A 10,623-nucleotide genomic window follows, 5' to 3' on the forward strand; every position below is an offset into this window, starting at 1 on the left:
GCTGAAGTCAGTTAAGCAGCTTGTGCGGTGCACTTGGCTTTGCATATGTGGGACTCTTTCCCACCACTTCTTTGCTGCTAGCTCCAGTCTTCATGTCCTGAGTTTCTGGATGTCCGTTGTCATTCTGCCTTGTGCCTAAACTGCACACTGAGGGTGAGATGAGTTCACCCAGAAGGACTAGATATTCTTCCTCCTCTGTGGGCTGCAGAGATATTCAGCTTTGATCAAATGAGACAAAATAGCAAAGGTCTACAGAAAGTCTAGACGTGCAGTCCTGAACTGAGGGCAGGAATACTATCTAACACAGCGTTCTGACCAGGGGCATAGTGTCAGATACTGATCTATGATCTTCTGGGGGTTGTCTCCATCTCCTGATTCTCTGCTGTGGTGCTGCTAGCTCACACATTTCTGGGAGACTGGCTGCTGCTTCTTGGCAGGTACCAGTACAGCAGGGAGACCTGCTTGGTCAACCACCCCCAACAGAAGGGGAAGCCATGGCCCTGCTGAGCACCTGCATCCTTACACTTCCTAGAAGGACCTGCATTTAAAGAAACTGCCTTGGAAATCACCAGTCCCCTGGCTTCAGATGTATGCCAGTCCTCCTGATACATGACAAACATGAGTGCATTCCCTCTGCTACCATCCCCTTTAACTTTCAGCCTCTGTGACCATGCAAGTGGAGCCCAACTGGTGACACCACTAAGGAGGGCTGAGTGCTCGTGGTGGCTGCCACCATGCTCTTTTTGCTTTCAAGACCAGCTGTCTTCGCTTGCTCTTCCTTCCTCTCTGCACATCTTGTCCTAACATTTCACCTAGCATTAGGTGAATCAGGTGCTCAGAAACTGGAATGATGAGCGTAGTACAGGAGTGCTGGCAATACATCCGTACTACTTTGTGAATTTGTTTTCCCTGAATGCTAGAGGACGGTAAAGCAGTGAAAGGTAGGGCTACTGAATGGTTTCCTTTGGAACACTGTTTATCAATCAGAGAAATCTTATTTTGAACTTGGATATTACTGTTGAGAATGTGGCTGCTACCTAATAATTCCCTACCTCCCTACAGTTCCATGCTTTGTCACAGTGGGACATTGCATTAATCACTGCAGTATTTCACCTGGAGCCTTATTTAATATGGTTTGGTTGAATAAGTCAGAAAGAAAAACCCAGGTAGCTTTCCAATTACAAAATGCGTAAGTGACATGCACGCTAGCTTAGCCGGTGTGCACTTTCTTTCCTTTCTTCCCTCTTCTTTTTTAGCATGGCATTTGAATTTTTCACAGCATTTAATTTGCCTTCATCAAGAGAGATGCTAATTGTCAATAATCGTTGCTTGTCCACATGAATGAACAAGGAGATCCATACTGTGTGCCACTGAGGAGCCTGTGGGCTTGGCAGAAAAATGCTAGGCATCCCTTACTGAGGAAAGAGGAGCTCATGTTGCTGCAATATTTGGTTTGCTTTCATTCCCTCATTTATCTGAAATGTTTACTGATCACAGCTATTATCTGTCATGGAGACTGGAACTAGTTCATTTTCACCTCCTAACTCTCTTTCTTAGAATTCTTTGCTGCTAGCTCTGTCTCAGGTATTACAACACCAGGAAAATGAAGTAGTGTGCACAGGCTCCATCAACCTTCAGATTTTGTTTGGCTGTTTTATCAAGGCTGACTTTATCATATTATGGGTGGCATGAATTTCATTGATCACAGCAGACTGTAGATTTCCTTTGTAGTATTACTCGAAAGAGATAGTAGCTTTTGGATAGCGAATACACTTCTGTCCTGGACAGTATCTCCTGCAAAAAAAGGGTTAATGGTGGAAAATGAAACCTGAAGTTTTTCAGATGCAGAAATACTTTGGAAAGTAGGGGCATTTGGGGTCAGAGTCTCTGCTGCAGCCAGATCTGCTGGGGCTGGGTTGCCAGGAAGCCAATTATGAAGGATTTTTGTCTGGTTGCAGCAACCTGGGGATTGCTCTAACCTGAGCTCAGCTGGCTCTGCTTCCCCAGGGAGAGCATGCCTGCTCTGGATAGTACCAACACATGTGTGCTGCCCATCCTCCTTCTCACCTAGCTGTTCACAGCTATGTGGAGGGACTTTGAACAGACAGAGGGAGAGAGAGAGACTCGGTTTGCTTGAACAAATTGGTTTCTGGCTCTGTGTGTTTGTCACTGAGAATCAGACTGATCTTTGATGTGTGTTCTATATAGTTCATTGGGACTACACTTATATTGTCTTTGGACAAGCTTGGGTTTAATTTCTGAGACCGCTATGACTCAAGATATCCACAGCCACACTGTTCTTATGGAGTCAGCTGCAAGCCCTGCTCAACCCAGCCCTCCTGATAGCTGGGCAACTTGGCTTGAAGAGCCTACGGGCTTTCTTTTGACTAAGGCCAGAGTGAAAACATGAAGGCCTTGTGGATGACTGAGGAACATGGATTTAGGTATACATTTAAGATCTGTGTATATTTTCTAAGGAGACTGCGTATGCCTATCTAGTCTAAATGCCCAGTTGCTTGGCACCACATCAAAAATGGCAATGTCCCTGAAGAAGTAGTGTGTGTGATGTATCATGGTTCCCAGCTGATCTTGTTTGTGGGTTTGGCTCTAATTATATGGCTCCTTGGTAGACAAATAATAGCATCAATATCCATACCTGTTTGCCTTGATATAAAGATTGAATAGCATACCACTGTACAGCAAAGCAATGTACTTCTCCAAAGGAGAGAGAACTGTAAAGAAAGTAGAAGGTGTTTGAAAACCATGAAAAATACAGACTACACAGGGAAACAAACACTCTGAAGTTTAGGACAATCCAAATTTCAAAACATCAGCAAAAGAAGCTATAGTAATCTGCAGGAAGGTGCAATTAACACTTAGAACATATGGCTGATACTTCAAAAGTCAACTGCATAAGGACTGCACATCAAGATGTATATTTACGTGTCATAATTGAGGGTTTGTCTTAGGCAGGCGATGTGACTGAACTGGTGCCACTGTAAGACTGGGGCCTCCTTTGCTCTCTAGACTGTTTTTCTGGCTTTGCTTCCTGCCTATTGTGAAATTGTAGGTTTGGATTTGGTTTAATTGCTGGTTTTAAACCTTACCATCCCTCTTGATGAATAAAAGCACTTTTCATGGCTTTCTGGAGTACCTAGACCTAAGAAAAAATGAAGGGACTCCACAAGCAATTTCAGGGTAGACCAGGAGCTACTCAGATGGCACAGGAGGTTGTATAAAAATTGGAGAAGGGAAAAGACAGATTCAGTACTGAAGATGGTGGGAAGAAAATTTTATCTGAGTACTGTAGAAACGAAACATTTGTAATTTACATGTTATCCTTGAATGTTTGCTCAAGTCAGTTTAGCCTACTAAGTTTTTGGTACACCCTAATGATAGTTCCTTCTAAACCATTAATGTTTTCTTGTTGCTATATATAGAGATATGTTTTACATAGATACAGTGAAAATGGTACAGCTCTGGGGAGGTGAATGCTCTTGTGTAGTTGTATCTGACTGCAACAGTTAGACAGGTATATATGCTTCCACGCTGATTTTAGCGGGTTGTCAGCACAAGGGCTGAATCCATTAAATCCATTTATGTATGACTAAATTTCTACCAAAGCTGAACTCTGGGTCACACAAGGGAAATCAGATCACTTTATTTTTATTATCAACTTGATAATACAAGTATTGCTTTGTTTCCGTGGTTTAAATGGAGTTAGTAGGCATACAAAATTATTTGACAGTGTATATGAAATGCTGAATTACTGCAACACTTGAATCTACTCTCTTAGACAGGACACTTGTCTCCTCTGTAACTGCCAGACTGCTTAGGGAGAAATTTGCAGTTGTGTAGACACACAGCATTAAGTTCAGGGATTTCTTAAACCCTGCCTAATCCCTGTTTTAAGGCTGTGTCACACAGCCGCTGTGCAAACCCTCTGTTAAAGACTCAGTTTCACCTTTCCTTTATTAGTTTTGCTCTGATGTTCAGCTTATCCATCAGCTTCCCAGGATAAGCTAGTTTGAAAGTTCAGGACAATGCCTGTTTACACTGAGTGATTTGTCTTGCAAGTGCCAGCTTTGGCCAAACTATCCACAAAAACCTGAGCATTTTCCAGTGCTGGCAATGCAGATGTTTCAGAGAAAACCTGTTCAGTTTTCCTCTAGTTTTCAGTCCAAAAGAGCACTCGGGGCTTTGTTCTGCTTGGCTGTGCTGCAGGACAGCATGATGTTTTTTCCCTCTTGGTTGCTCCTGGGCCAGGATTAAATCAAGCAGGTAAAAAATAATATATTTTTATCTCATCTTCCTTATTTGATACACATCTTTATCTGTATACCTACCTAACTACCTGATATATAAAGTCAAGCTACATCCCACTTCCCTTGGCTAAAAAAAGGACCACAGTTTCCAATGGACTAAGCAGAGTTCCTAGAAAACCTGCCACATTCACTGAACTTGGCATCCCTCTTCCCTTAGACCCTCTGCTTGGTGTAACGACTTGATTTTAAGGGGAAATAAATCAGGTTTCTTTCTGCCAGTGGCACCAGTACACATCTCTGCTGTTGATCCCACCCCACTGACTGCAGCAGGAGACAGTTTAGGCTAGCTGTTTCCTCAGGATGCTTTACCTGCTGAGACAAGTCCCACCCTCGACAAAGCCTTCAGTCAGCTTTACTTAACGTGCTGCCAGCTGTGAAGTGGTTAACAGTGTTGGCCTGTTAAGGTGCTCAGCCTCATAGGGAAAGATTCAGTCCTCTGCACGCAGCTCTTGTTGTGAGCAATGTAAGAGATCTCTCTCCCTCTTTCTGTTGCTGCAGCTTGCTGCAGTGGGTCGTAGTTTTTCAATAAAAGCTCTGTCTCTGCATGTTATCTGCTTCCTGTGCTGTGTACTGTACCATATTTCTCTGGGCAATTCAGGCTGCTTTTAAACAAATTAGTCCTTCTGTGGTCTTTCTGTTTAGGAAATGCAGGAAATAAGTTGATATTTTAGTTGTCTGCTCAAGACAAAAAAAGAATTTCTGGGTTTGTAGCATGCAGGTTTAAAAGCCTGTCCATGCTAGGATATCTTGTGCAAATCTATACATTTGCATTGATGCTAGAGCCTGTCCTCTGGCTAAAGGTGACTCTGTGCCATGTTTGTTCTGGAGTCCCCAGAAGACTGGATTTACGGAAGTCATAACACTTTGCACCCACCTTTCACAAAAGCTCTGAACCAGCTTGTCATATGTCCTCATGCTTTTTCACACTGTTTTGATGACCCAAAATGGTCACACAGCTAAAAAATCCAGCTCTTTCACAAAAGGGACTTGGAGGTTGACAAGTAACTATGAGACTGATGGAAGCAGCCCATAGTCCAGCTTCCCTAAAGCTATCAGGAATACAACCATAGTCTTAATTACTTTCAACTTTCCCTCCAGGTATCTAGGAAGCTGAGACTTTGCAGCTGAACACTGAGTTAAGTGAACATCAACTGAAGTTTGAAATTGACTCAAGTGCCTTTACATTTTTTCCCCCCAAAATTGGTAGAGTATGTGCTCATAATTCCCAGGGAATGCAAGGAATTAGGACTTAAAATATAACCATCTATTAAATGTTTGAAAATGTAGGAAAACCAAGGAGTTGTCTGCACACAAATGGTTCCTCTATGTAGCTTCTATTCTTCACCTCATACTTGATTTCACAAGTCTTCTTGTTAAAACAAGTCTTTAACAAAAATCTGCATTGTCAGAGCAAGGGCTTATGCATTTAATTGATTTGGCCATGGTATGTGAGTGGTTTACAAATGTACATAAGCTGTGCCTCTTGAGTGTCTTCCCTGTGGGATATATATTTCCATAACTCAGGGAATGGTTTTAATTACACCTGGAAATCCCAGAAGAGGGAAGGAGTTTTCCTGTGAGACTTCTTAAGATCATAATTGTTGGTGGGATTTATCATGACCAATGGCAAGGTAGATGTCTCATGTAAGCCAGTTATGTGAGTTTCTTCTGTAAGAAAGAAACTGCCATTTCCAGTGGGATTTCCTCCCATCCTTAAAAGAAAATCAGATTAAATGAATCTCACTCTAAAGGTATTTCTATCTGTCTCATGACCACAGAAGGAATCTAGATGATTTTAGACACAGCTAGATGAGATACCATGGGTTGGATGGATGGATATGAGAGCTTATCTTTTAAGACATGTGCTCAGCTGTGATTTGTGCATGTGTATTTCCCAGCCTTGAAATGGAGGTGGTGCTAGAACTATTTATTATTGGCCCAAGAGCTCTGGTCCCCTTTGTCCCACCAGCCATGCAAAGGACCACCCTGGAGCACAGTCCAAGATTGTCTGGGTCTGTGAGCACTGGGGCATTGCCCTGGGAGCTCCGTCACACACAGGCTGGAATGGCTTGGTTTTCATTTCAAATATATTGAGGGTTTTCCTCTGTGTGGGTCGGGGGTAGAAGACGCACTGAGTTTTGGGACAATGTTGACTGTAACACCTCCTTGTTCAGCTGCTGTTTAAAATTCTATTTTAAAATGTTGACAGACATGGTTTTCTGCTGCTCTGCCCCCACCCCCCACCCCCATTCCCCCTTGTATTTATAATCAGCTAAAATACTGAATTTTTAATTATTTTCCCCGACATCTATAAATTTCCATGTCAAGTTTCCCATTTGTGGCCTTATCTTTAGTTTTCCAGGAATAGTAATAGTTTTCCAGGGTAACGGGAGAGTTTCTAGAAAACAGGGTTACATCTGTACAGAAAACAAGCTATGTTAGAGAAACCTGTTTCATTTCTTGCAGCAGCAATTGCGGGAGTTTCAGTCTGGGGCTTCTGGAGGGGCAGAACATTTCTAGCTTGACTTTGGAGTTTTCTTTTACTCAAGTGTTGTTTGGATTTGTCGGCTTAGTTGTTTTGTACAGAGGATGAGAGGAGAAAAACCTCAGACTCTCTGCTGGGAAAACTGGCAAATTTGAAATGGGGCCAAGGAAAGATAACAACCATGGAAGCCTGCAATACAACTTAATTGTGTTAATTTTCAGATGATGATGCATATTTCTTTAAATAGTTCTGCAGAGTTCTCCTTCCACCCAAAATGAATATCTTCTCTTTCCTGGAACTTGACAGAAATAAAAAGTAAGAAAACAATTGTAATCCTGAACATCCTTAAGCTGTTCAAATCCGGATCTGTTGTCTAGGGAATCACCTCATCTCCTCTTAAACTCTTTTACATTACATCCATGCCTTCTGGTCCACTGTGAGAATTTAGTTCACAAGTTACTTCAGAGCTATCTGGCTTAGATCCTGGTAGTTTATACGATGGTAACAAAAAGTCACACTTAACTGAAATGGGAGTTTAGTAATAATGTAACTCCATCCACCTTTGCCCTTTTCTAAGCACAGGAGTCAGAGTACAGGAGGGACTGGCGGGAGAAAACCTACTGGATGAAAGCTTGACCTAACACAGCCAAGAAGCTGGGTGGCTTTTGGGCAAGCCACGTCTTTCTTCTCCCACCATTCTGGTTCCACTTTGCTCTTCAGACAGAAACAGGTCTTGGACTCTGCTGAACTGGAAAAGGCTGCTAAACACCAGGGGGAGTCTGAAATCCCATGTGTTTCACAGACATCTCCCCCTCTCCAAGCACATTCATCTGACTGTAGTTTTTGCCAAAAAATAGACATGACTGTAGCCTTTTGTTTCTTGTTGCACAGTCTTCATTTTAACATCTGAACTAAGAGTGACATGCTCATAAGAAATCTGGCTAATCATCCTTGATTGTCTGATCACTGATCTGTCTATAACAGATTGTGCAGAGTAACTTCTCCCCTGGGACCTGTCCATGCTCACGTACAAGTTGGGTCAATGCATCTCAGTAGATCAGAAAAAGTTTTGCTGAACATGAGGGAAAATGACTTTTGTTTGCCCTTTCTCTTTTTGCTTTATTGTACATTGCTTGCTTGATGAGGCTAGTTGCCCTTAAAATGAACTCTAGCTTCATTTTTCTTGAACATGGGACCAGCTTGTAAATCACCAATCTGAGCAGCAATTTCACTATAGAATCGCTTACATTGATGGACTTGGACAGTTGCTGCCATCTCCAGCAATCTGTTCCATTTCATATAGTAACCCCGAGTTGCAGGTATTATCTCGCCTTGGCTTTAGAAACTCTAGGTTTTCTTGAGGCAGCATGTGAATGTGCACAAACGCACACACGCAGACTCTGAAAAGCACAGCGATCCAGCTATTCATCTGGTTAACACTGAGCCTGTCTCTTGGTTGGCTGCTGGAGGGTGATTTACTGCACCCTGGCAGTGGGCAGGGGTGCTGGGGTAAGTACACTAGAGTTTCATTTAGCAGAACAACTGGAGGTAAAAAATCTGTTTCTCTGAAAGGTGATTTTGGGAGATACATGATACAAGACATAACTTAGAAGAAAACAGTTTGATCCATCATACCCAATATTGGAGACCCATTCAGCTTTTGCTGTCTCCAAGATTTGCAGAGTTTACAGGTGTATTTGCTTTATGTGACAAGGTTCTTCTGCAAGAAGAGGCCAGGACTGCCCCATGCTGGACTCAGCTGGTTCCAGGTGTCTCCAAAATGGACTCACCACTGGCCAAACAAAGCTGAGCCCATCAGTGATGCTGGTGGTGCCTCTGTGAAAACAAATTTAACAAAGGGTAAAAAACATGATGTAGCGGTTGTGTGAGAGAGGAGTGAGTTAGAAAAGGTGTGAGAAGCAATCCTGCAGCACAAAGGCAGAGGGAAGGTGGTGGAAGAGCAGCTGGGTGGGTGGCTGGCAGGCGGACAAGGTCAGCCACCACAACAGGTGTTCTGCCTGTGAAATACCTTTCCAATGTTCTTGTGTAACTGATAAAATTGGACTCATCTTCTCTCCCAATTGTTACGATTTCCCCTCTTTCATCTCTAGAAGCTATGCAAAGTCTTTAAGACTCCTCCTGCCAAACCTATTTCAGTCTGCCAAACAATGAAGAAACTTAATCCTTTAAAACTCCCCTTCTCAGAGTCTGTATATGGTTACACCCCTCTGGAGCTGTGTATGTAAAGATGTTTTTTACTACATTAATCTAGGGATGAAATCTGATTTTTAACAGAGAAAATCCTTTGTGCTCATAACAAAGTCATGTGTGTGAGAGACAAGAATTCCCTTCTGTAAACTCCTCTTGATTTTATCTTTTTTTTTCATTCCATACTTAATTGCTGTCAATCCTTTTTTTGGAAATAAAATAATGTAGAAATAATCTCAAGGTCTAGTGAGCCAACTTCAAAGATAGCCTTGCTAATTTATCTTTATTTTTGTTTATTAGTTTCTGAGGTGAGATTTTAAGGCAGGAACCTGAACTGTGAAAGTCTCTGCATGGCAGTGAAAAGACAATGACAAAGTCTGTGTTGTTCCCACCACGTATCTGGATGGACAGTTCTGTTTACCATTGGCAACCTGAGGCTCAGCCTTGCTTACAGTTTAGCTATGGGTCACCTTTCAGAGCAGCTATGATTTTAGATCAACATGAAAGTGAAGGGAAACAGCAGACTTGTCTGCAGGATTCATAGGCCTGTCCTGAGTAACATTAAACCCATTGCAGAGGAGAGATGGAGTTTCTCAAAGGACTGATGAGGAAAGAAGACAGGAGAGACAGTTTTGGGAGCTGAGGAACAAATGAGAATGATGTTATGAGTAGTGAAGGCTTTCAGTAATCTGCCTGGGATAGCTTTCTTTGCACCTCCCCTGTTGAAATCTGAAGGAAAACCTGCTGGCATTCTAATATCAACATTCCTGCTTCAACTGTACCTTAAACGGCCCCCATGCAGGCACTGCAGTAAGGTGAAAAACTGGAAGAAACACTAATTACCCCCAGTGCAGCGCGCAGTCCCAGTTCTGCAGGCCGCGTTTCAGAAGCAAATTGTGATGTGATGCAGCCTGGACAGAAGCCAGCACGACTCTCCGGATTCAGACTGGGTTCAGATATGCTCTGGGAGCTTCTGCCCCTCCCTTGCTTGCTAGCAGAGATCTGTTGCAGCTGTAGACAGCTTGAACTGGCTTTGAATCCAAAGCTTATGATCCTTTGCTTTTCTCAGCTTCCAAAATTTCTGCCCGAGAAAATGACAGAAGTGCATCTTCTCTTCCTCTGCTGCTTCCTTCTGCGCTGTGCAGTCCTGCTCTCTCCTCCATCCCTGCTCCCTTATTCTCTTAAGAAACTTCCAAGAAAAAAGACATATAGTCCCAGTTCTGCTTCTAAAGTGCCTGACTACTGTGATTGTAGGTGATTGCTCTAGGGCAGGACAAGCCCGGAGTGCTCTGGGAGGGTATCCATAGTCTCTGTTATACATCTGATTAAAGCAATTCAGCATCTTGGCAGCAAAGCAGCAAGCTAAGAGAGTGCAAGGGAAGCAGCTGGTCATAAAGGCACAGTTCTCTCCTGTGACGGGACTTAGCTTCAGATCTGAGCAGAGGCAAAGACCTGCTTCCTGCAGATTTAGACAGACTACTGCAACAAAAATGCTCATAGGCCTGATCGTCTCTTACTTGGTACTGCTTATTCTTTGCCACATAGGCCAGACCATCAGGCCCCCACTGATGCTTTGGAGTCATCATGGGCTGTCCAGCCCATCTG

The sequence above is a fragment of the Falco punctatus genome, assembly GCF_963210335.1.
Source record: "Falco punctatus genome assembly, chromosome: 2".
NCBI classification, from domain to species: Eukaryota; Metazoa; Chordata; class Aves; order Falconiformes; family Falconidae; genus Falco; species Falco punctatus.